Below are 26,478 nucleotides of genomic sequence, written 5' to 3' on the forward strand. Positions count from 1 at the left end.
TCATTGGTTTTGCTCCCCTGCACCAGTGCTAACCATTGATCCACCATGCTGTCCTGAAGCTACATCTGTGTCTTTTTCCTTTCTCCATCCGAGAGTGTGGGCCACAGCTATCACTCAGGGACATAGAAATTCTCAGCCTTCACAATCCCAATGGAAAGCCTGAGCAAAGGACTCACATATGCTATACTGATGAAATCCTACGTAAGGTATATACATGGTTTGTATCTTTACTAGAAACTCTGGCAACCAATAAGAATTTGCTGTAATTTGGAGTTGCGATTAACCCAGTGTAAGAAGTAAATGCTATTAGCAGTACTTGTTAAAGCAATAACAATCCCCGCCGTATATTAAGAGTAGCAATTTGGCACTAAATCCATTACTTTGTGCCAAATGGATCATTAGAAGCCCTGATGTTGTTCACACAAATGAAAGGTCTACAAGAATGTGGTATTAGCTACAGTAGAATCCTGGCTTTTAGCATAAGAGAGAGAACAGCATTGGTTTGACAATAGGACTCACTGGGTCAAACATATGCAATATATAGTGCAAACATATTCTGCAGTGCTGTACAGAAATATGCATTATGCCAATCAGACCCAGGTGGGGCTCACCATGTAATATCCCTATCAGACACATACTAGTGCTAAGTAACCTATGAGTACTGTATACAGCTATAGGTTACATGCATATACAAAAGTATTCAGAACCAGGTGCTGGTTTAAAAATGATAGAATACTTTTCGTGGGACAACCCCTTTACGTCCATTAAAGGGGGTTTTCTGAAATAAGTTTTTAATGATGACCTATCCTCTTGATATCAGTATCCATCAGTATATGATCGGGTTGGGGTCCAACATCAAGCATCCCCGCCAGTCAGCTGTCTGAGAAGGCACCGCACTTGCAGTAGCGCCACAAACTTCTCGCAGCTTTCCCTAGACTATGTGACATCATGTTCATCGGTCAAATGGCCTAGGTGCAGCTCTGTCCCATTCAAGTGAATGGGGCTGAGCTGCAATACCAAGCACAGATGCTATCAAATGGACAGTGCTGTGTTTGATGGCCAGGGGGAAGGCCTGCAAGCGCTGGTGATTTCGGGGGGAGTCCTGAGTTTAGGACACCCACAATCATACTGGTGACCTATCCAGAGGATAGGTTATCAGTAAAAAATATCTCGGAAAACCCTTTTAACTGATATTAATTGCTATGCTGGTAGTCTTTTAAGTGCAAATACATGTTGTATAAATGGGAAGGAATGCTACATACAGCGAAATACATCTAAATAGTATACCAGTGAACAAGGCAGGATGAAGGTTGATGTGAGCATCCTTCCAATAAGATGTTTATATACAGTCGGGTCCATAAATATTGGGACATCGACACAATTCTAACATTTTTGGCTCTATACACCACCACAATGGATTTGAAATGAAACGAACAAGATGTGTTTTAACTGCAGACTGTCAGCTTTAGGGTATTTACATCCAAATCAGGTGAACGGTGTAGGAATTACAACAGTTTTCATACGTGCCTCCCACTTGTTAAGGGACCAAAAGTATTGGGACAATTGGCTTCTCAGTTGTTCCATGGCCAGGTGTGTATTATTCCCTCATTATTCCAATTCCAATGAGCAGATAAAAGGTCCAGAGTTCATTTCAAGTGTGCTATTTGCATTTGGAATCTGTTGCTGTCAACTCTCAAGATGATATCCAAAGAGCTGTCACTATCAGTGAAGCAAGCCATCATTAGGCTGAAAAAACAAAACAAACCCATCAGGGAGATAGAAAAAACATTAGGCATGGCCAAAACAACTGTTTGGAACATTCTTAAAAAGAAGGAACGCACCAGTGAGCTCAGCAACACCAAAAGACCCAGAAGACTACGGAAAACAACTGTGGTGGATGAACATAGAATTCTTTCCCTGGTGAAGAAAACACCCTTTACAACAGTTGGCCAGATCAAGAACACTCTCCAAGAGGTAGGTGTAAGTGTGTTAAAGTCAACAATCAAGAGAAGACTTCACCAGAGTGAATACAGAGGGTTCACCACAAGATGTAAACCATTGGTGAGCCTCAAAAACAGGAAGGCCAGATTAGAGTTTGCCAAATGACATCTAAAAAAGCCTTTACAGTTCTGGAACAACATCCTATGGACAGATGAGACCAAGATCAACTTGTTCTAGAGTGATAGGAAGAGAAGAGTATGGAGAAGGAAAGGAACTGCTCATAATCCTGGTGGTGGTAGTGTCATGGCGTGGGGATGTATGGCTGTCAATGGAACTGGTTCTCTTGTATTTATTAATGATGTGACTGCTGACAAAAGCAGCAGGATCAATTCTGAAGTGTTTCAAGCAATATTATCTGCTCATATTCAGCCAAATGCTTCCGAACTCATTGGTCGACGCTTCACAGTGCAGATGGACAATGACCCAAAGCATACTGCAAAAGCAACCAAAGAGTTTTTTAAGAGAAAGAAGTGGAATGTTATGCAATGGCCAAGTCAGTCACCTGACCTGAATCCGGTTGAGCATGCATTTCACTTGCTGAAGACAAAACTGAAGGGAAAATGCCCCAAGAACAAGCAGGAACTGAAGACAGTTGCAGTAGAGGCCTGGCAGAGCATCACCAGGGATGAAACCCAGCGTCTGGTGATGTCTATGCGTTCCAGACTTCAGGCTGTAATTGTCTGCAAAGGATTTGCAAACAAGTATTAAGAAGTGAAAGTTTGATTTATGATTATTATTATGTCCCATTACATTTGGTCCCTTAACAAGTGGGAGGCACATATGCAAACTGTTGTAATTCCTACACGTTCACCTGATTTGGATGTAAATACCCTCAAATTAAAGCTGACAGTCTGCAGTTAAAGCACGTCTTGTTCGTTTAATTTCAAATCAATTGTGGTGGTGTATAGAGCCAAAAATGTTAGAATTGTGTCGATGTCCCAATATTTATGGACCTGGCTGTAATATGTGGCTAATTAAGGTTTTCAAGAAATTTGACATAGATGGCCTAACCTCCAAGATAAGCCATCAATATCAAATCAATGGGACTCCGATGCAAACGCTGAACCCTCTTCACTGTTTACCAGACACAGTGCATATTAAAATGGTTGGGGGTATTGTTAAAAACACTTCAAGCTTCAGTGTGTTGTCTAGGAAGCTTTGGAGAGAACCGAGCAATGAGGCTATTGCCCCTTTTGTGCTTCCTCACAGCTTGTCTTGTGAAGATTTGAGCAACATGGAGTTGTCAGAATTGTGCTCTGCTCATAATTTATTTATTTTATGCACTTATATAGCGCTGCTATATTCCACAGCGCTTTAAAGACATTAGCATCATGCTGTCCCCAATGGGGCTCACAATCTAAGTTCCCTATCAGAATGTCTTTGGAGTGTGGGAGGAAACCCACGCAAACACAGGGAGACCATTCAAACTCAATGCAGATGTTGTCCTTGGTCAGATTCGAACCTAGGACCCCAGTGCTAACCACTGAGCCACCGTTTTGCATTAATGTTACACTCTAATAATAATTCTGATACTATAATAATACAATAGCAACAAATATAGTACTGTAGATTGTAAGCTTGCAACTTCTTCAGCTGTTTGAAGAGGCTGTGGTGCTGTCATTGTTTATAAGGGTTTACTGTCTGTACGAGGAATGCCGTACTATAGGTTTCAGCTAGAGATGAGCAAATTGAAGTTGACAAAGTGGAATTAGATCGGAATTTCAGGAAAAATTTGATTTGCACTTTCCTCACGCTTTGTTGTTAATGAATCACATTTTTTCCTAAAATAGCTGTTGCACATGGAGCAAAGAACTCTGCGATCACTCACAATGCCATGTATGCAGCCAATCAGCAGCCAGCCAGCCCCTGTGATGTCATAGCCCTATAAATAGCCTCAGCCATCTTGGATTCTCCCTGTACTTAGTGCAGGGAGAGATGTGACAGGCGCTAGGGACAGTGTACTACATTGTACTACAAAAATTTACGGGGTGTATTATTAGGAAATATACATATGTCCTATTAGGCGTTCTGCAGTAAATTTTGATTGTTAGGGTCCATTCATACGTCCGTAAAATGCGGAACGGAATTGCAGACCCATTCATTTCTATGGGGCAGCACGATGTGCTGCCCGGACACGGAATTGCGGACCCGCACTTCCGGGTCCGCAATTCCGTTCCCGAAAAAATAGAACATGTCCTATTCTATTAGTGCCGGCAATGTGCAGTCCGCAAAATGCAGAACGCACATTGCCGCTGTCCGTGTTTTCCAGATGCGCAGATTTTTTTGGGGGGTGTATTAATAGGAAAATGAATACATCTTAATTGCCATTCTGTGGTAAAGTTACATGGTACTACAGCTATTTACGGGGTGTATTAATAGGAAATATATTATTAGCCGTTCTGCAGTGAATTTTGATTTATTTTTTTAACTTTTTTTGGGGGGGTGTATAAATAGGAAAATAAATACGTCTTTATTGCCGTTCTTTGGTGAAGTTACATTGTACTACAGCCTTTTTGGGGTGTATAGAAACATAGAATGTGCCGGCAGATAAGAACAATTTGACCCATCTAGTCTGCCCAATATACTGAATACTATGAATAGCCCCTGGCCCTATCTTATATAAAGGATGGCCTTATGCCTATCCCATGCATGCTTAAACTCCTTCACTGTATTTGCAGCTACCACTTCTGCAGGAAGGCTATTCCATGCATCTACTACTCTCTCAGTAAAGAAATACTTCCTGATATTACTTGTAAACCTTCGCCACTCTAATTTGAAACTATGTCCTCTTGTAGCAGTTTTTCTTTTTTTAAATATTCTCCCCTCTTTTACCTTGTTGATTCCCTTTATGTATTTAAAAGTTTCTATCATATCCCCTCTGTCTCGTCTTTCTTTCAAGTTATACATGTTAAGGTCCTTTAATCTTTCCTGCTAAGTTTTATCCTGCAATCCATGTACTAGTTTAGTAGCTCTTCTCTGAACTCTCTCCAAAGGATCGATATCCTTCTGGAGATATGGTCTCCAGTACTGCGCACAATACTCCAAATGAGGTCTCACTAGTGCTCTGTAGAGCAGCATGAGCACCTCCCTCTTTCTACTGGTAATGCCTCTCTCTATACACCCAAGCATTCTGCTAGCATTTCCTGCTGCTCTATGACATTGTCTGCCTACCTTTAAGTCTTCTGAAATAATGACCCCTAAATCCCTTTCCTCAGATACTGAGGTTAGGACTGTATCCCTGATTTTATATTCTGCTTTTGGGTTTTTACGCCCCAGGTGCATTATATTGCACTTATCAACATTAAATTTTAGTTGCCAGATTTTTGACCATTCCTCTAGTTTTCCTAAATCTTTTTCCATTTGTTGTATCCCTCCAGGAACATCAACCCTGTTACAAATCTTTGTGTCATCAGCAACTTACCATCGAGGCCTACTGCAATTTCGCTGATAAAGATATTAAACAATATGGGTCCCAGAACAAATCCCTGAGGTACCCCACTAGTAACAAGACCATGGTCTGAATATACTCCATTGACTACAACCCTCTGTTGTCTGTCCCTCAGCCACTGCCTAATCCATTCAACAATATGGGAGTCCAAGCACAAAGTCTGTAATTTATTGATAAGCCTTCTATGTGGGAAAGTATCAAAAGCCTTACTAAACTCTAGATAAGCTATGTCTACTGCACCTCCGCCATCTATTATTTTAGTCACCCAATCAAAAAAATCTATAAGATTAGTCTGACATGATCTCCCTGAAGTAAACCCATGCTGTTTTTCATCTTTCAATCCATGGGAGTTTAGATGTTCCACAATCCTCTCCTTAAGTATGGTTTCCATTAATTTCCCCACTATTGATGTCAGGCTTACTGGCCTATAGTTGCCCGATTCCTCCCTACTACCTTTCTTGTGAATGGGCACAATATTTGCTAATTTCCAATCTTTTGGGACGACTCCTGTTACCAGTGATTGGTTAAATAAATCTGTTAATGGTTTTGCTAGTTCACCGCTAAGCTCTTTTAATAGCTTTGGGTGTATCCCATCAGGCCCCTGTGACTTATTTGTATTAATTTTAGACAGCTGACTTAGAACCTCTTCCTCTGTAAAGACACATGCATCAAAAGATTCATTAGTCTTCCTCCCTAACTGAGGTCCTTTTCCTTCATTTTCCTTTGTAAAAACTGAACAAAAGTATTAATTGAGGCAGTCAGCTAGTTCTTTATCTTCTTCCATATACCTTCCTTTATTTTATTTTTATTTGGCAATTCCTTGTTTTAGTTTCTTTTTTTCATTTATGTATCTGAAGAATGTCTTATCGCTTTTTTCACTGACTGAGCTAATTTCTCTTCTGCCTGTGCTTTAGAAACTCTTATAACTTGCTTGGCCTCTCTCTACCTAATCTTATAAATTTGTACTTTTTTGTACTTTTTTAATTTTAATTTTATTCTTTTATTATACAGTATGTCAGACGGACAAATGACAGGCCCTTCAAAGGGAACAGGCAGTGGCAAAAATGCTTCTGTTGCAGGCAGCAGAAGAAGGGGGGGGGGGGTGGCAGCAGGAGTCGCAGCGAGAGTCCTGAGCTCCCAGTGTCATCTAGAAGTCGTGTCTTGACCAGCAACCCAGCGGTGCTTGAATGGCTGACACAGTCTTCGACTTCATCGCAAGTGACCTCAGACACTCCCAGCCAAGAGTCGGTGGGTTCCTCTGACATGACGCTTAGTTGGCATGGCCCGGGAGCAGGCCCTGTGCCCCCAACTGTCCTGAACCTTCCTGTGTCATTTTCAGTTCCCCTCAGCACAAGAAGTATTATATGCTGTAGGCTCGGCTCCACTTTTCAGTGAGGACAGGCTACTAGAGGGCAGTCAGCAGCTACTGCCCAGCCAAGATCTGGGGGAGACATCTGAGGTTTTTTCCAGTAGGCGGGCAAGTAGTGATAAGAGTCAAGAGGGACTAGGTGTTGCGAGCGGTCAGGCTCCTGGCCCTGAGACCGTTGAGGGGGATATCAGTTATGTGCAGACAGTAGCGGATGATGATAATGTAGCCGATCACACTTGGGAGCCTGGTAAGGAGGGGGCATCATCATCATCAGGAGAAGAGGATGGCAGCTTGCGCATGAGGCAGCGACTGAGCCAGCAGGTGGTGGTGTGGCCGTGAGTCCGCAGGGTGGCAGCAGTGGGAGGTCGGGAGCCAAATGTGCCCGGGGTAGACCACCTGCTTCGCAGGAGCCTGCCTGCCCTAGCGGTGCAGGGGTTCATGGAGGCAGCGGTAGCAGACAATCAGCGCAGAGTGTTGGGGGGATAATGCCATACTCAGGGATAATGCCATACTCGGAGGAGGTGAACATGGCCATTTGATGAATTTGTGCACAGAAGGTGAAGCGTGGCCAGGGTGCCAATGTTGGCACCACGGCCCTGCATCAACATATTCAGCGTCACCATAAAGTGGCCTGGGAGAACCATGGCTCCGATGTGGTGGTCCAGCCTGCTGCAGCAACCGCTGCATCACCCAGGGGCACGCACCCGATTTCAGGCAGTCAAGGCTCAACCACCGCATGTTTCTGTCTTTCAATGTTGTTCCCTGCCATAGCAATGTGCTTCTGCGGTTTGGTATGTGCAGACTGACCCCCTTTTTTGTTTTTTCTTTGCAGTTTGTACTGGAGGTGTGGCTGCCTCCTCAGTCATGCACTCCTGACCACCCTGTCTGCCCTATAGGCTGATTTTAATTAGTGTTAGTACATAGTCAGGCCTGCTCCCCTTCACTCACTGAAGCCATGGCACCAGGAGTGGGATAGTTTGTGGACTCTCACTGCAGTCCTTGGTAGCCATTTGGCGCCGGTGATGTCGTAGAGTGGGCCTGCTGTGTAACCTACACTCCCTGAAGTGTATGGTAGCCGTCATGGCACCTAACAGGTAAAATTATCGTAGGTATGTGGAACCTCACTCCCTGAAAAGTATGGTAGCCGTCATGGCACCTAACAGGTAAAATTTAGCGTAGGAACCCGTCTAACAGAGATCGCCTTGACGCTCGGCAGACGGGCTCAAATAATTTTGTACAAAACGATTTGCCAAGTATCTCGCACTTATAGTGTAGCACTTGTTATTATTATGCAATTTTGTACTCTATATTGCAGTTAATTGTCGCATTGCATGTTTCTGTCTTTCAATGTTGTTCCCTGCCATAGCAATGTGCTTCTGCGGTTTGGTATGTGCAGACTGACCCCCTTTTTTGTTTTTTCTTTGCAGTTTGTACTGGAGGTGTGGCTGCCTCCTCAGTCATGCACTCCTGACCACCCTGTCTGCCCTATAGGCTGATTTTAATTAGTGTTAGTACATAGTCAGGCCTGCTCCCCTTCACTCACTGAAGCCATGGCACCAAGAGTGGGATAGTTTGTGGACTCTCACTGCAGTCCTTGGTAGCCATTTGGCGCCGGTGATGTCGTAGAGTGGGCCTGCTGTGTAACCTACACTCCCTGAAGTGTATGGTAGCCGTCATGGCACCTAACAGGTAAAATTATCGTAGGTATGTGGAACCTCACTCCCTGAAAAGTATGGTAGCCGTCATGGCACCTAACAGGTAGAATTTAGCGTAGGAACCCGTCTAACAGAGATCGCCTTGACGCTCGGCAGACGGGCTCAAATAATTTTGTACAAAACGATTTGCCAAGTATCTCGCACTTATAGTGTAGCACTTGTTATTATTATGCAATTTTGTACTCTATATTGCAGTTAATTGTCGCATTGCATGTTTCTGTCTTTCAATGTTGTTCCCTGCCATAGCAATGTGCTTCTGCGGTTTGGTATGTGCAGACTGACCCCCTTTTTTGTTTTTTCTTTGCAGTTTGTACTGGAGGTGTGGCTGCCTCCTCAGTCATGCACTCCTGACCACCCTGTCTGCCCTATAGGCTGATTTTAATTAGTGTTAGTACATAGTCAGGATTGCTCCCCTTCACTCACTGAAGCCATGGCACCAGGAGTGGATAGTTTGTGGACTCTCACTGCAGTCCTTGGTAGCCATTTGGCGCCGGTGATGTCGTAGAGTGGGCCTGCTGTGTAACCTACACTCCCTGAAGTGTATGGTAGCCGTCATGGCACCTAACAGGTAAAATTATCGTAGGTATGTGGAACCTCACTCCCTGAAATGTATGGTAGCCGTCATGGCACCTAACAGGTAGAATTTAGTGTAGGAACCCGTCTAACAGAGATCGCCTTGACGCTCGGCAGACGGGCTCAAATAATTTTGTACAAAACGATTTGCCAAGTATCTTGCATTTATAGTGTAGCACTTGTGATTATTATGCAATTTTGTACTCTATATTGCAGTTAATTGTCGCATTGCATGTTTCTGTCTTTCAATGTTGTTCCCTGCCATAGCAATGTGCTTCTGCGGTTTGGTATGTGCAGACTGACCCCCTTTTTTGTTTTTGCTCAACCACCTCAGCCAAAGGGAGTTGTCTGTCCTTCTCATGATCTACTGGTCCTGAAGCTCCTGCTCCTCATCCTCCTACTCCTTGTCAGTCATTTTGTCAGCAATCAATCGCAAAGCGATTGCCAAGAGAAAACAGTATGCGTGCACTCATCCAACGGTGCAGAAGCAACGTGCTCCTGGCCAAGTTGCTGGTGCTGCAGTCTTTCCCTTTCTAAGTGGTGGACTCTGCATCTTTCAGAGAACTGATGGCTTGTGCCGAGCCAAGGTGGAGAGTCCCAAGCCTTCATTTCTTTGCCACAAAGGCAGTACCAGCCCTGCACACATATGTAGAACAGAAGGTGGGCCACTCCTTGACCCTTTCGTTGTGTACCAAAGTGCACGGCATCACTGACGTGTGGAGCTGTAACTACGGTCAAGGACAATATATGTTCTTTACGGCCCACTGGGCAAATCTGGCTCCAGCCCAGCCACACCAGCAACTTGGCCAGGTGATGCCGCTTCCACCTCCACATTCTCACACTGTTGGTCCTGCGACAATGTCCGCCTCTGCCTCCTCATCCTCCACCATGTCCTCAGCCTCCACTGCAGGGACAATTCACAGTTCTCCTACAGCATACCACATGTGCAAGGCATGGTGGTGTCACACTGTTCTGCAACTAGTTTGCCTGGGCAAACAGAGTCACACAGGGGACGAACTGCTCTGCGTCCTTCATCAAGAAATAGAATCCTGGCTTTCTCCTCGAGAAGTCAAAATTGGAACCATGGTGACCGACAACAGGAAGAACAGGGTGTCGATGCTGCGTCAAGGAGGGCTGAGCCATGCGCCCTGCATGGCGCATGTGTTCATTATGGTTGCAAAGCGATTCCGAAGTCTTTACCCCATCTGCAAGACATCCTGAAAATGGCCAGGAAACTTTGCATGAACTTCAGCCACTCTTACACCGCAAAGCACACACTCCTTGAGCTGCAAAGGCAGAACGGCTTCCTCCAACATAGGCTGATATGCAACGTTTCCACCCATTGGAATTCCACCCTCCATATGTTGGACCAATTATATGAACAGATAAAGGCCATAAACGATTTCTTGATGATACAGGCGGACAGAGGTACTCCCCTGTGTAACTTCGATGTTAGCAAGTGGCAGCTCATGCGTGACACCTGCTGTTTGCTCGGGCCCTTTGAAGAGGCCATTTTATTTGTCACTTGCCAGGACTACAAGATGAACAAATTCATTCCACTCATTCATGTCCTGGATCAGATGCTACTAAATCTGGCTGGCCAAGGGACAGGAGACTTGGCGACTACATCTCACAGCCACATGAGCCCTGTTGGGGCTCAACTAGAGGAGGAGGAGGTGGAGGAGGAGGACATTCAAGCACAAACAATGCGTAGGAAAATTGGTGGTTTTTCTACACAGGTCACAGGAGAGGAGGAGCAGCCAGAAGACCTACAGGGAGATGAGGGAGACGAGGCAGATGACCCAGACACACCACTGCAGTATACAGTGGATATGGAGGCAGGGAGTCCCTCCTAGTCACTTGTGTAAATGGCCGAATGCATGCTCAGTTTCTTGCATAGTGACAGCCGAATTGTCACCATTCGGCAGAGGGATGACTATTGGCTCTCCACCATATTAGACCCTTGCTACCGGTCCAAAATGGGGCCCTTATTTACACCCGCTGAGTGGGAGGACAAACTGAACTACTATCAAGAGCTAAGAGGGAGGACAAACTGAACTACTATCGGGACATTCTATGTAGTCAGTTGGCCGCTGCCTAAGTGCGCCATCGCCCATCTTCACGCAGGTCTGACCAGGGGGGCCCTCTGCGCTCACTTTCCACTGCCATGGCTGCTGGGGGGGATGCAGGAGCAATACCAGCTCTATCAGCAGCAACTTAAGTCTAGAGACATAGAGCAGAACCTAAACCAGCCGGTGGAGGCATACTTGGAGTACACCCTGCCACCACACATCAAAGATTCCCTGGACTACTGGGCAGTCAAACTCGATTTGTGGCCGCAACTGGCGCCGCCTTACTACATCAGGATGCTATTACTATTGCATTATTTATCTTTGGTCCCCTGATGAACCAGCTCGCATGACACTGGGGAAACGCGTTGGAACAAGCATTCATCACACCTTGGGAGGGCCACAGTAGGTGACAGCGAGAGCTTAGCCACAGATTGGTGGGGTCTCCTCTTTCGGGGCGGGTGCTCCGCTTTTAGGCAGGGGTAGTGTTTTGAGGGATTCAACAGGCAAAGACTCCCCCCCCCCCGACCTCACTTCTCGTTTACAAAAGCATTCAAGCCCTTGGTCTTCAAAACTGTAAGTTGTTGCATCTTTAATTACTTGGATGATACTATCCTTGACCACATCCAAAGTAAGGATCTGCTTTTCTTATGTGGCACAATACGTTATCAATTATTTTACACATTGTAGGGTATTATTTTAATATCGAGAAGTAAAAGTTACGTTTTGTATGAAAAGTCATTATTCACCTGACTGAAAAGAATTTGTGATGATGTGGCTGGAGGTACATTAGGCAGTCACTGGATAAAAATTTTACTGTAGGCCAGTACAGGCCCCAAAATAAGGCATTAACCTAACAGAAAAGAACTTGTGATTATGTGGCTGGAGGTACATTAGGTGGTCACTGGATAAACATTTTACTGTAGGCCAGTACAGGCCCCAAAAATTAGGCATTCACCTGACAAAAAAGAACTTGTGATTATGTGGCTGGAGGCACATTAGGCGGTCACTGGATAAATTTTTTTACTGTAGGCCAGTACAGGCCCCCAAAATTAGGCATTCACCTGACAGAAAAGAACTTGTGATGATGTGGCTGGAGGTACATTAGGCAAATTTTACTGTAGGCCACTGGAGTAGAGGCTCCAAAAATTTGTCATTCAACTGACAGAAAAGGCCTTTTATGCCGCTGTATATACATAAGACAAGGACCATTACACGTGGTCGTCATAGGTGTTTAATTCCTCAGATATCCATGCCTCATTAATTTTTAGAAATGTGAGGTAGCCCCCCTGCTGAGCTGAACGTCCTTTCAGACAGGACACTCGACAAGGGGCAAGCCAAGAGTTCCATGGCAAATTGTGCCAGCTCTGGCCACAGGTCAAGCCTGCACACCCAGTAGTCCAGGGGTTCCGCACTTCTCCAACTGCCCACATCGGCTGTTAACCATGTAGTCGGACACCTGTCAGTCTAGGCATTCCCTGAGGCTGGATACGGAGGGTGGCTGTCGATGGGTTGGCTGCAAGAATGATCTTATATCTGAAGTGACCAACACATCTTCAAACTGCCCTCTTCTTGCAGGCGTGGTAGGATTGGTACCCGCACCTGTTTCGCTGTGGGTGGAAATTCCTCTGCCAGCGCCCGCAACAGCAGAATGCAGCATCTCTCGCAGCAAGGCCTGGAAATGCTGCCTTCTGACAGCCCTCTGTGATGCTGGTAACATGTCCGCCATTTTGTGTTTGTACCGAGGTCTAAGTAGGTTGCCACCCAGTACTGGTCCTTGCTCTTTATGCTTTCTCTACGGGGGTCCCTCTTCAAACACTGGAGCATGAAGGCCCGCATTTGCACTAAATTGGAAGAGGTGGAGCGCCCTGTCTCCTGCTCATTGCCCAGGAGAATGTCGTCCTCGGTCTCCTCAGCCCAGCCACGGACAACACTAGAGATCCCCGAAAAGTTTAACGTCCCCCTCAAAGCCTGCTCTTCTTGCTATTCCTCCTCCTCTTCCCAACCACCATCCTCCTCTGTCTCCTCTTCAGACTCCTGCTGACTTGTATCAGATGGAGTAGCCCCCTCTGGGAATTAATTCAGCATTGCGACTTCCTCATCTTCCAGCTCCTGCTCCTCGACGGCTTGATTAATGACACGATGCAATGCATGCTCCAGAAAGAAGGCGTAAGGTACGATGTCACTGATGGCGCCCTGGCTGCGACTGACCAGTTTGGTGATTTCATCAAATGGCTGCAGAAGTCTGCATGCGTCACCCATGATCAGCCACTGGCGCGGTGAAAAGAAACCAAGCTTACCAGAACCTGTCCTGCTGCAGAGTTCGTACAGGTAGTCGTTAACGCCACGTTCCTGTCAGAGCAGCCTATCAAGCATATACAAGGTGGAGTTCCAGTGCGTCAGGCTGTAACAAATCAGACGTCTGACGGGCAGGCGGTGTCGCCGCTGAAGGTTAGCAAGGCGAGCCATGGCCGTGTAAGATCTTCTAAAATGTCCAAAGATTTTCCTGGCCTGCCGGAAGACATCCTGGACCCCAGGGTATTTGGCAATGAATTGCTGCACAACTAAGTTCAGGATGTGTGACATGCACTGCACGTGTGTCATTTTGCCCTGTTTCAGCATGCTCAGAAGATTGGCACTGTTGTCGCACACCACTTCACCAGCTGTCAAATTGAGCAGGGTGAGCCACTGATCGGCCTGTGATCGCAGAGCTGAAAGTAGCAGGAACGGTGTGGCTCTTGGCTTCCAGGCACAACAGCCTCAGCACAGCATGGCAACGTCTCACTTGGCACGTCGAATAGGTTCTGGGGAGCTTGGGGGGAGCATTGGAAGAGGCAGTAGCAGTGGAAAAGGTCAGCCAAGGAGGAGACGGAGGATGGAGAAGAAGAGGCAGGCCTGCATGTAATCCATGGCGGTAACACCAAATCCACACGGGAGCCACGGGTTATATGCTTGACGGCCCTCAGAAGGTTCACCCAGTGGGCAGTAAAAATTATGTAGATTCCCTGCCCGTGTTTGCTAGACCATGTGTCTGTGGTCAGATGTATTTTAGCACTGACACTGTGTGCCAGAGATGTATTCACTTGCCGCTGAACGTGGCCATATAGCTCTGGGATGCCCTTCTGGGAGAAATATTTCCTTCCAGGGACCTTCCATTGTGGTGTGCCAATTTCCACAAATTTTCTAAAGGCCTCCGAGTCCACCAGTTTATATGGCAGTAGTTGGCTGGCTAGCAGTTCCGACAAGCCAGCGGTCAGCCGTTGGGCAAGAGGGTTATCCGGCATTATCAACTTTTTACGCTCAAACATTTGGGATACGGAAGCCTGCCTTCTGCCATATGAACGCGACGACGGCACAGTGGAAGGTAGAGTGGAGGACAAATGGGAGAAGAGAGGAGAAGAAGAAGAGGCAGGATGTGGAGCGCCGGGAGTGTGGCTTTGTGGGTTCTGATGGCACTGGGGTGATGGGAGGCCAGGTGCCTTCCTAAGGCGGTCGTCCTCAGGTGAGTGTTGGGCTTACTGCGACTTATGCGTTGACAGCACAGGCTGCAGATGGCAACACTATTGTCAGCAGCTGACACGTTAAGAAAATCCCACACTACGGAGGCATGTCCTGGGAGCGCCAGATGGGACCATGCATGGTGGATGGCTCACTCCAGATACATTTACAGTCTGCTTTTTGCCTCCTGTGCTCTGCGAGCTCTGCATGCTTCTCCTCATTCTCCTCCCTCTCTGCTGCTCCGTCTCTCCCTCTGAACTCCCCTCCTCTTCCTCTCTTGTGAGCACCCACGTGACGTCCATCAACACGTCATAATCGTCACCTTCACCACCACTGACATTTGAGATCTCGGAGTAGGCAGCAACAGCGGGTCTGATATGGGTACTGTCATCAGACCGTTGGGTGGTGGCCGTTGCTACCTCCTCTTCCTCATCTGATGTCAAGAATGGCTGCGCATTGGTAAGGTCTGGGAATGTATGGGAAAAAAAGTCCTCTGACTCGAGTGGAGGGGCTATGTTGGTAGTGTCTTTGGGGGTGCACAGAGCAGAAAGAGAGTAGGGTGCAGATACAGAGTAAGAGGAGGGTGCAGAAGCGGAAGGCTGAATGAGCCACTCAACCAACTCTGGTGCGTCCTTTAAAGTAATCGCACTCGCTTTCTCCAACTCCCCACTTAGGCTCCGGCCTGGTGCACCTGCCCGACCCCTACCACCTCTGCGGAACGGCCTGTCTCTTCCACTGCCTGTCATTTTCAAAATGACCCTGTGCCTAAGTCCCTAAAGAAGAGCAGTATTTGTGGAAGCAGGTATATTGCAGGCCTCAATAAATATATGGTGGAAACATTTATATAAAACCCCTTAATCAGTATTTTGTGGAGGCAGGTATATCGCAGGCCTCAATCAATATTTGGTGGAAGCAGGTAGGTATATCAAACCCTTGATCAGTATTTTGTGGAAGCAGGTATATCGCAGCCCTCAATCAGTATTTTGTGGAAGCAGGTATATCAAACCCCTTAATCAGTATTTTGTGGAAGCAGGTATATAGCAGCCCTCAATCAATATTTGGTGGAAACATTTATATAAAACCCCTTAATCAGTATTTTGTGGAGGCAGGTATATCGCAGGCCTCAATCAATATTTGGTGGAAGCAGGTAGGTATATCAAACCCTTGATCAGTATTTTGTGGAAGCAGGTATATCGCAGCCCTCAATCAGTATTTTGTGGAAGCAGGTATATCAAACCCCTTAATCAGTATTTTGTGGAAGCAGGTATATCACACCCTTCATTATTTTTTTGCCACAACAATTATATCACCCCACCCTGTTTATTTGGGGCAACTGGTATATCGCAGCCGTCAATCAGTATTTTGTGGAAGCAGGTTTATCACACCAGTTGCAAATAGTTGTTCCAAAAGCTCTTGTCCCTCTATATACCTGCGGTATCGCAGCAGAACCACGCAAAACTGCTGCCCAATACAAATGAACTGTAATATACTTTCTATTTTAGAAAGTATATTATAAGTATATCACACCCCTCAGTATATCACACCCATTGATAGCACTTCTATACCAGTCCTTAATAGGACTTTTGTGGCCCTATTAGCTAGAGTTTGGTGTCCCTAACAGCCTGTCCCTGCTCCACAAAGTAACCTCTCCCTACACTGGCAAAACACAGAATGTAAAATGGCTGCCAGATCGGGTTATGGTATAGGGTGGGGGTGTGTCCATGTGCTGAAAAGTCTCAATTGGCTGTCCTGTCCCACCTGATGGATGTGTCATGGGTAAAATTTCGGCGCAATGCAAAAGAATTTGGCGCTGGCGGACATCGCGAACGCGCAAAGGTCGCTGCGAAACGACCACCAGGCGAACCGCCAGGCCTTCTCTACTCAACAATCTGTCACTGGGCCACTCTGTGGTCTCATAATGCTGCTGCCATCTCAACACTCTGTAGTATTCTCAGGCTGCCACCTTACCACTATGTCACTGGGTCACTCTGTGGTCTCCTCATACTGCTGCCACCTCCTCACTCTGTCACTGGGACACTCTGTGTTCTCATCATGCTGTTGCCACTTCCCCACTCTGTCATTGGGCCACTCTGTGGTCTCCTCATGCTGCTGCCAGCTCACCACTATGTCACTGGGCCACACTGAGGTCTACTCATGCTGCTGTCACCTCACCACTCTGTGGTCTCCTCATGCTGCTGCCACCTCACCACTCTGTGGTGTCCTTATGCTGCTACCAGCTCACCACAATGTCACTTGGCTACTCTGTGGACTTCTCATGCTGTTCCCACCCTCCCCACTCCATGACTGGGTCACTATTTTTGCCTTTTTGGCCTGGATAAAAAAAAAAATTTGGACCCTTCTTCTGATCTGTCAGAATGAAGGAAAAATAAGACACACAACAGATTCTGTCAATGTAGCAGTTGTAAGGCCTGTATGACATGTTCCCTATTTTGCATCAGAATTGGCTTATGATTTGGTAGCCAAAATCAGGAGCAGGTGCAAAACACAGAAAACATGCAAAGTTTCATATCACGTGTCATCTCTATTTTGGATCCACTCCTGTTTTTTTTTGCTTTAGCAATACTGATGGATTGCTGACCAAATGCTGACCGAGTGAAGGCGGATGCTCAACAGACAGGATCTGTTTTTTGGGGGTTATTGTTCTGACAGATAAGAGGAAGGACAAAATAATCAGTGACGTCATCACAAACTTAGTGCTGACACCATCTCCACTCTACTTGTATAAGTGTTTAATAGAACAGGTTATGTAGAAATCAATGTGGAATCAGCTGACGACGGTGTAAAAGGAGTGCGCTATTTCACGCTATAGTAGGATCTTAGGCCTCTGCACAGTTGACCTGTAAGGCTGAGTTCACACTTGAGTTATTTGGTCAGTTTTGGCCACATGAAATGTGCAGTGATTCTAAGAGCGACACCTGTCATCTGTGTGTCATACTGACTCACAGTATTGTTTCACTACCACAGCAGACTCCCTATGTGTGTTTCTGCAAGGCACAGTGTTCTACATCACTATACAGGCTCTCTGCATTCGGATCAAATCGAATCTATTTGGGAAAAAAAATTGAATTTTTTTTTTTTATTCGCTCATCTCTAGTTTCAGCTGCTTGCAGAATATCGAAGTTTTGTCGGGAATGAGCTAATTTCTAATGAATTGATCAGAAGATTCAATATGGGTATGGATAAATTTAATCCAGATCAAAAGTGTCCTAGTGCCTGAATATTTTTCTATGACACACTGAGGTCATATTTTTTTAAATATTTTCTTACCCATTGTGACACAGTGAGGGGTTGTGTCTGGCAAGGCAGGTATTTTCCTCCCAGCATGTGTGGCTGGGCTGGTTTCCAGCCAGGAGAGGTCAAATGCCGGACCAGAGTTTCAGTGCCGGTCTGGGTTTTGACAGCACCTGGCTGTCCTTAAATTGGCAGCTGGGCTCAGCAGAGATGTCTCTATTTTTGGGATCTGAGGCTTTGTGCTGTGCTGGAGGGTTGAGAGCCGTATGTTGGGGAAACAGGACCCCTAAAGCCTGCTGGAGACTGCTGGAGGCAGAACTGCCAGCAAGGTGACTTGTGTTATAAGAACTTTCCATTGTGTGTGCATTAACACCAAGACTGCAAAATTACGTGCTGTTTTGTGCAATTTCCTCAACTGACGTTTTGAGTTAAGAACTTGTATTTTGCCTCTGTACAGCGCCTGCTTACCCTATCTACCAGAGCGAAACCCCACACCACATACACACATTTTACCACATTATTAACAGGTTTTTGGAACAAATGCACAATTGCAGAATGTCTTATGCAAAAATATACATTACAGATGAAACTGGAAAATGAGTTTGTTGTGCACTTAACTGTAGGAGGTTTGCACCAGGTTTTCAGCTCCTGCACAATAAGAAAAAGAGTACTGTCTCTTTAATACCTGATATGCAGTGCAACACAGACACATACTTTATATACAGTACAGACCAAAAGTTTGGACACACCTTCTCATTCAAAGAGTTTTCATTATTTTCATGACTATGAAGGCATCAAAACTATGAATTAGCACATGAGGAATTATATACATAACAAACAAGTGTGAAACAACTGAAAATATGTCATTCTAGGTTCTTCAAAGTAGCCACCTTTTGCTTTGATTACTGCTTTGCACACTCTTGGCATTCTCTTGATGAGCTTCAAGAGGTAGTCCCCTGAAATGGTCTTCCAACAGTCTTGAAGGAGTTCCCAGAGATGCTTAGCACTTGTTGGCCCTTTTGCCTTCACTCTGTGGTCCAGCTCACCCCAAACCATCTCGATTGGGTTCAGGTCTGGTGACTGTGGAGGCCAGGTCATCTGGCGCAGAAACCCATCACTCTCCTTCATGGTCAAATAGCCCTTACTTTCAAACTTTTTCCAATTTTTCGGCTGACTGACTGACCTTCATTTCTTAAAGTAATGATGGCCACTCGTTTTTCTTTACTTAGAATTTGTATTATGGCAAGAAAAAAGCAGCTAACAGTCTATTCAGTAGGACTATCAGCTGTGTATCCACCTGACTTCTCCTCAACGCAACTGATGGTCCCAACCCCATTTATAAGGCAAGAAATCCCACTTATTAAACCTGACAGGGCACACATGTGAAGTGAAAACCATTTCAGGGGACTACCTCTTGAAGCTCATCAAGAGAATGCCAAGAGTGTGCAAAGCAGTAATCAAATCAAAAGGTGGCTACTTTGAAGAACCTAGAATATGACATATTTTCAGTTGTTTCACACTTGTTTGTTATGTATATAATTCCACATGTGTCAATTCATAGTTTTGATGCCTTCAGTGTGAATCTACAATTTTCATAGTCATGAAAATAAAGAAAACTCTTTGAATGAGAAGGTGTGTCCAAACTTTTGGTCTGTACTGTACCTATCCCTAGTGTTAAAACACTGTTTTTCTATCAAGTAATCAACACTGATGACCTATCCATAGGCCAACAACTTTACAAGCCTAACCCCTATAATGTGCCGTGCAAAGTGTTGGCTCTTTAGAAATAAAATTATAATGATTATGTAAACTTTACACAAAGAAGATATGTCCTCAGATAAATACATTACTATAGCTTTAGGTTTTATGATTTTGGCATGGTATGATACATTCTAGAACATTAATTAACTTACTTTAGCCCCTGGGCATGTGAATTTGTCCTCAATGCCTACAGTTTATAGACCATATGGATGGCAGCCAAGATATGTTACATTACTCAATTCTGTGTGGAAGCAGAGGTCTAAGAGTATTTCCATAGAGATATAGAATTGCTATTCCAAAACATTGTTGTAGAGGAAGCAAGAAGAAATGTATCCGATAAGACTTCTGAAATGTTCCCAGTGGATCTTTATGACTCCCTTCTAAGTGTAAACATTCAGGGTACTTTCACACTTACGTTGTTGGATTCCGGCAGGTAGTTCAGTTGCCGGAACTGCCTGCCAGATCCGGAAATCCGTATGCAAATGGATAACATTTGCAGACGGATCCGGATGTGGATCCATCTCACAAATGCACTGCAATACCGGATCCGCCTCTCTGGTGTAATCTGGAAAAACGGATACGGTATTAATTTTTCCACATTTTTAAAGGTCATGCGCAGACCGGAAAACTGGATCCATTTTTCCCCCGGGATCCGGCATTAATGCATTTTAATGGAAAATAATGCCGGATCCGCAAAGTGTTCTGGAATTTTGGAAGGAGAAAATACCGGATACCGTAAGAGTGACTGAACTGAAGACATCCTGATGCATACTGAACGGATTGCTCTCCATTCAGAATGCATTAGGATAAAACTGATCATTTTTTTTCTGGTATTGAGCCCTTAGAACGGAACTCAATCCCGGAAAACTTTAACCCCTTCACGCAACATCACGTACATGTACGTGGGGGAATGTGGTGCCTCACCGCATCCCCACATGCATGTACGTGATCGGCTTTCACTGTCAGCGCAGGGAGCGAAGCGCTGAAGCTTCAGTGAAGCCGGCGTGCTGGGGTTGCTAGGCAACCAGAGAAGCCGGCAGGCACTGTATAGGCGCTCTGACCCGCCCGCGATCGCTGTGATTGGTCCATTACTGCAGAGGGACCAATCGCAGCGCATCGGGGCAGGTAAGGGGGGGTTAGGGAGGGACTATGTGCTTCTCCTTCTCTGATCGCCCCAATTCCTGTCAGGAAAGCGATCAGAGAAGGAGAGAGTATGAAAATATTCCCGACCTATGACGAGTATACTCGTCATGGAGCACTGCTACTTAGCGCGCCATGATGAGTATAGACGTCATGGCATTCATCTGTCACCATGTCTGCAGACATGGTGACAGCGCTGAGATCCCGGCTGTCACACACAGCCAGGCACCTTGGGTCAATGCCGAGGGGGGTCCTGTGACCCCCCCAATCGGCGATCGCTGCAAACCGCAGGTCAATTCAGACCTGCGGTTTGTAGCGCTTTCTGCAGTTTCTGATCCCCGCGGTCCCTGACCGCGGGGATCAGAAACTTTAGTATGTCTAAAATAAAGCTTTTTCACCCCCCCTGCACCCCTGAATGATATTATGTGGGCGGGTGGTGCAGGGGGGGTGTCGCAGGCGGTGCGGGAGGTGCGGTAAGGTGCGGGAGGCGGGCGGTGCGGCAGGCGGGATCGCGATCCCCCGCCTGCCTCCCCTTGAATGATCGTTGGTGTCTAGTGGGTATACCAGGGTGCCAGCACATTGCTGGCACCCTGGTATAAACGGCTGACATCTGCGATGCGATGTCAGCCGTTTAACCCTTTCCATACAGCGGTCCGTACGGACCGCTGTATGGAAAAGGTTAACAGCGCAGGGAGCTCCCTCCCTCTCCCATCGGGGGGCTGCTGTGCCTTTGCAGCCCCCCGATGGGAGAGGGAGAGAGCCCCCAGAGAGCCCCCCTCAGCCCTGTGCTTACCCTTCCCCGTCTGCGCAGTTCTGACCAGTACTGAGCAGATGGGGAAGGTTCCCATGGCAACAGGACGCCTCTCAGGCATCCTGCTGTCCATGGTGCTGAACAGATCTATGCTAAAAGCATAGATCTGTTCAGTGTAAGTAAAATACAGTACAGTACAAAATATATTGTTCTGTACTGTATTATACAGACATCAGACCCACTGGATCTTCAAGAACCAAGTGGGTCTTGGTCAAAAAAAAAGTAAAAAAAAGTGAAAAAAGTAAAGTTTCAAAAAAACACATTTATCACTGAATAAAAATAAAAAAATAAAAATACACTACACATATTAGGTATCGCCGCGTCCGTAACGACCTGATCTATAAAACGGTCATGTTACTTTCCCCGCACGGTGAACGCCATAAAAATAAAAAAATAAAAACTATGAGGAAATTGAAATTTTGCCCACCTTACTTCCCATAAAAGGTAATAAAAGTGATCAAAAAAGTCGCATGTACGCCAAAAAAGTACCAATCAAACCGTCACCTCATCCCGCAAAAAATGAGCCCTTACATGAGACAATGGCCCAAAAAAGAAAAAAACTATGAATCTCAGACTATGGAGATACTAAAACATGATTTTTTTTTGTTTCAAAAATGATATTATTGTGTTAAACCCTGATAAATTATAAAAAGGTAGACATATTAGGTATTGCCATGTCCGTAAGAACCTGATCTATAAAAATACCACATGACCTGACCCCTCAGGTGAACACTGTAAAAAAAAATTCAATAAAAACGGTGTCAAAAAAGCTATTTTTTTGTTACCTTACATCACAAAAAGTGTAATAGCAAGCGATCAAAAAGTCATATGCACCCCAAAATAGTACCAATCTAACCGTCATCTCATCCCGCAAAAATGATACCCAACCTGAGACAATCGCCAAAAAACTGAAAAAACTATGGCTCTCAGACTATGGAGACACTAAAACATGTTTTTTTTTTGTGTCAAAAATGATATTATTGTGTAAAACCTAAATAAATAAAAAAAAGTATACATATTAGGTATCGTCACGTCCGTAAGAACCTGCTCTATAAAAATAGCACATGATCTAACCTGTCAGATGAACGTTGTAAATAATAAAAAATAAAAACAGTGCCAAAACAGCTATTTTTTGGCAAATTTTCCATTTTTATTCATTTTTTCCCATAACAAAGCAAGGGTAACAGCCAAACAAAACTCAATATTTATTGCCCTGATTCTTTAGTTTATAGAAATGCCCCATATGTGGTCGTAAACTGCTGTATGGCCACACGGCAGGGCGCAGAAGGAAAGGAGCGCCATATGGTTTTTGGAAGGCAGTTTTTGCTGGACTGGTTTTTTGACACCATGTCCCATTTGAAGCCCCCCCGATGCACCCCTAGAGTATAAACTCCAAAAAATGACCCCATTTTGGAAACTACACCCCTCAAGGTATTCAAAACTGATTTTACAAACTTTGTTAACCCTTTAAGTGTTCCACAAGAGTTAATGGCAAATGGAGATGAAATTTCTGAATTTCTATTTTTTGTTACTTTGCCTCACAAAAAAGTGTAATATAGAGCAACCAAAAATCATATGTACCCTAAAATAGTACCAACAAAACTGCCACCTTATCCCGTAGTTTCCAAAATGGGGCCACTTTTTTGGAGTTTCTAACCTAGGGGTGCATCAGGGGGCTTTAAATGGGACATGGTGTCTAAAAACAATCCAGCAAAATCTGCCTTCCAGAAACCATATGGCATTCCTTTCCTTCTGCACCCTGCTGTGTGCCCATACAGCAGTTTACGACCACATATGGGGTGTTTCTGTAAACTACAGAATCAGGGCCATAAATAAAGAGTTTTGTTTGGCTGTTAACCCTTGCTTTGTTACTGGAAAAAAAAATATTAAAATGGAAAATCTGCCGAAAAAGTGAAATTTTGAAATTGAATCTCTATTTTCCATTAATTCTTGTGGAACACCTAAAGGGTTAACAACGTTTGTAAAATCAGTTTTGAATACCTTGAGGTGTGTAGTTTCTTAGATGGGGTCACTTTTATGGAGTTTCTACTCTAGAGGTGCATCAGGGGGGCTTCAAATGGGACATGGTGTCAAAAAAAACAGTCCAGCAAAACCTGCCTTCCAAAAACCGTATGGCATTCCTTTCCTTCTGCGCCCTGCCGTGTGCCCGTACAGCGGTTTACGACCACATATGGGGTGCTTCTGTAAACTACAGAATCAGGGCCATAAATAATGAGTTTTGTTTGGCTGTTAACCCTTGCTTTGTAACTGGAAAAAAAATATTAAAATGGAAAATCTGCCAAAAATGTGAAATTTTGAAATTGTGTCTCTATTTTCCATTAAATCTTGTGCAACACCTAAAGGGTTAACAAAGTTTGTAAAATCAGTTTTGAATACCTTGAGGGGTTTAGTTTCTTAGATGGGGTCACTTTTATGGAGTTTCTACTCTAGGGGTGCATCAGGGGGGCTTCAAATGGGACATGGTGTAAAAAAAACAGTCCAGCAAAATTAGCCCTCCAAAAACCAAACGGCGCACCTTTCACTCTACGCCCCGCTGTGTGGCCATACAGTAGTTTACGGCCACATATGGAGTGTTTCTGTGAACAGCAGAGTCAGGGCAATAAAGATACAGTCTTGTTTGGCTGTTAACCCTTGCTTTGTTAGTGGAAAAAATGGGTTAAAATTGAAAATTAGGCAAAAAAATGAAATTCTCAAATTTCATCTCCATTTGCCAATAACTCTTGTGCAACACCTAAAGGGTTAATGACGTATGTAAAATCAGTTTTGAATACCTTGAGGGGTGTAGTTTCTTAGATGGGGTCACTTTTAGGGAGTTTCTACTCTAGGGGTGCATCAGGGGGCTTCAAATGGGACATGGTGTAAATAAACCAGTCCATAAAAATCAGCCTTCCAAAAACCAAACGGCGCACCTTTCACTCTACGCCCCGCTGTGTGGCCGTACAGTAGTTTACGGCCACATATTGGGTGTTTCTGTAAACGGCAGAGTCAGGGCAATAAAGATACAGTCTTGTTTGGCTGTTAACCCTTGCTTTGTTAGTGGAAAAAATGGGTTAAAATGAAAAATTAGACAAAAAAATGAAATTCTCAAATTTCCTCCCCATTTGCCAATAACTCCTGTGCAACACCTAAAGGGTTAACAATGTATGCAAAATCAGTTTTGAATACCTTGAGGGGTGTAGTTTATAGAATGGGGATAATTTTTGGGTGGTTTCTATTATGTAAGCCTCGCAAAGTGACTTCAGACCTGAACTGGTCCCTAAAAATTGAGTATTGGTAAATTTCTGAAAAATTTCAAGATTTGCTTCTAAACTTCTAAGCCTTATAACATCCCCAAAAAATAAAATATCATTCCCAAAATAATTCAAGCATGAAGTAGACATATGGGGAATGTAAAGTCATCACAATTTTTTGGGGTATTACTATGTATTACAGAAGTAGAGAAACTGAAACTTTGAAATTTGCAAATTTTTCAAAATTTTTGGTAAATTAGGTATTTTTTTGTGCAAAAAAAATAATTTTTTTGACTTAATTTTACCAGTGTCATGAAGTACAATATGTGACGAAAAAACAATCTCAGAATGGCCTGGATAAGTCAAAGCGTTTTAAAGTTATTAGCACTTAAAGTGACACTGGTCAGATTTCCAAAAAATGAGCCTGGTCCTTAAGGGGTTAATGCTAGTGTGAAAGTACCCTCAGTTAATGAAATACGCAAGAGCAATTCCCCAGGCACTTCAAATACCAACTAACAGTTTTTTATTACTTTCATTCAGTTTATACACAGTTGAGTCACATTATTATGACTAATGTTATCAGCTAATGTCCAGAATAACTGCCATGTGCGGCACAGACAGCAGCTAGACAGTCTGGGAATAACTCAATAAATTCCTAGTCAGTTGTCACAGGTATCTGGAGCCATGCTGACTACAGTGCATCCCACATCTGCTGGAGGGTATGTGGAGGAGAATCCATAGAGCGAACACAACAATCTAGATGCTCAATTAGTTTAATGTCTGGAGAATTAGGGGGCCAGGGTAGTACTTGAAACAAAATATTTCCAGCTCAACGCACGGAACAGACCGGACCTGTCCTCCAATGTAGCAAAGGAAAAAGGGGTTCCAGCATCCAATTCATCCAAAAGTAGCTCTGTTTTTATTTAGGTTTCCTTAAAACATCAGTTTCAGTAGACACCTCCACCCACCACCGCAGGCTAACATGTTTCGAACCTCAGCAGTTTTTACTCATAACCTACAAGGAGGTTATGAGTAAGAACCGGTGAGGTTCGAAACATGTTAACCTGCGGTGGTGGGTGGAGGTGTCTACTGAAACTGATGTTTTAATGAAACCTAAATAAAGACGGAGCTACTTTTGGATGAATTGGATGCTGGAACCCCTTTCTTTTTTCTTTAGTACTTGAAAGCCTTAGTCATGCTCTTCCAGCCAATGTCGGACATTCTTAGCAATGTAACATGTCACATTGTCTTGCTGGAAGATCCCATCCGCCCCATGGAAGACAATCAGTATGAACAGTTGTACGTGATGGATTCAATCCGTTGAGAGTGCCTTCCACATAGATAAATGGACCCAGAGAATACCACAAAAACATTATCCAGACCATTATGGGTGTTTGTTCTCTAATGTTTCTTGCCTGACATACCAACATCCATCTGTTCAATGAAGCAGAAAAATTACTCACAGGAAAAGGTAACCTTTGCCAATCAGCAGAAGTCCGATTCCGATACTGCAAAAAAAATTTAAGCCTTTTCTGCCTATGTAACTTCGTTAGCAGAGGTACAGTGACCATCCGTCTGCTTCAGAGCCCC

This window comes from Bufo bufo, chromosome 4 (genome assembly GCF_905171765.1).
Source record: "Bufo bufo chromosome 4, aBufBuf1.1, whole genome shotgun sequence".
Classification (NCBI taxonomy): domain Eukaryota; kingdom Metazoa; phylum Chordata; class Amphibia; order Anura; family Bufonidae; genus Bufo; species Bufo bufo.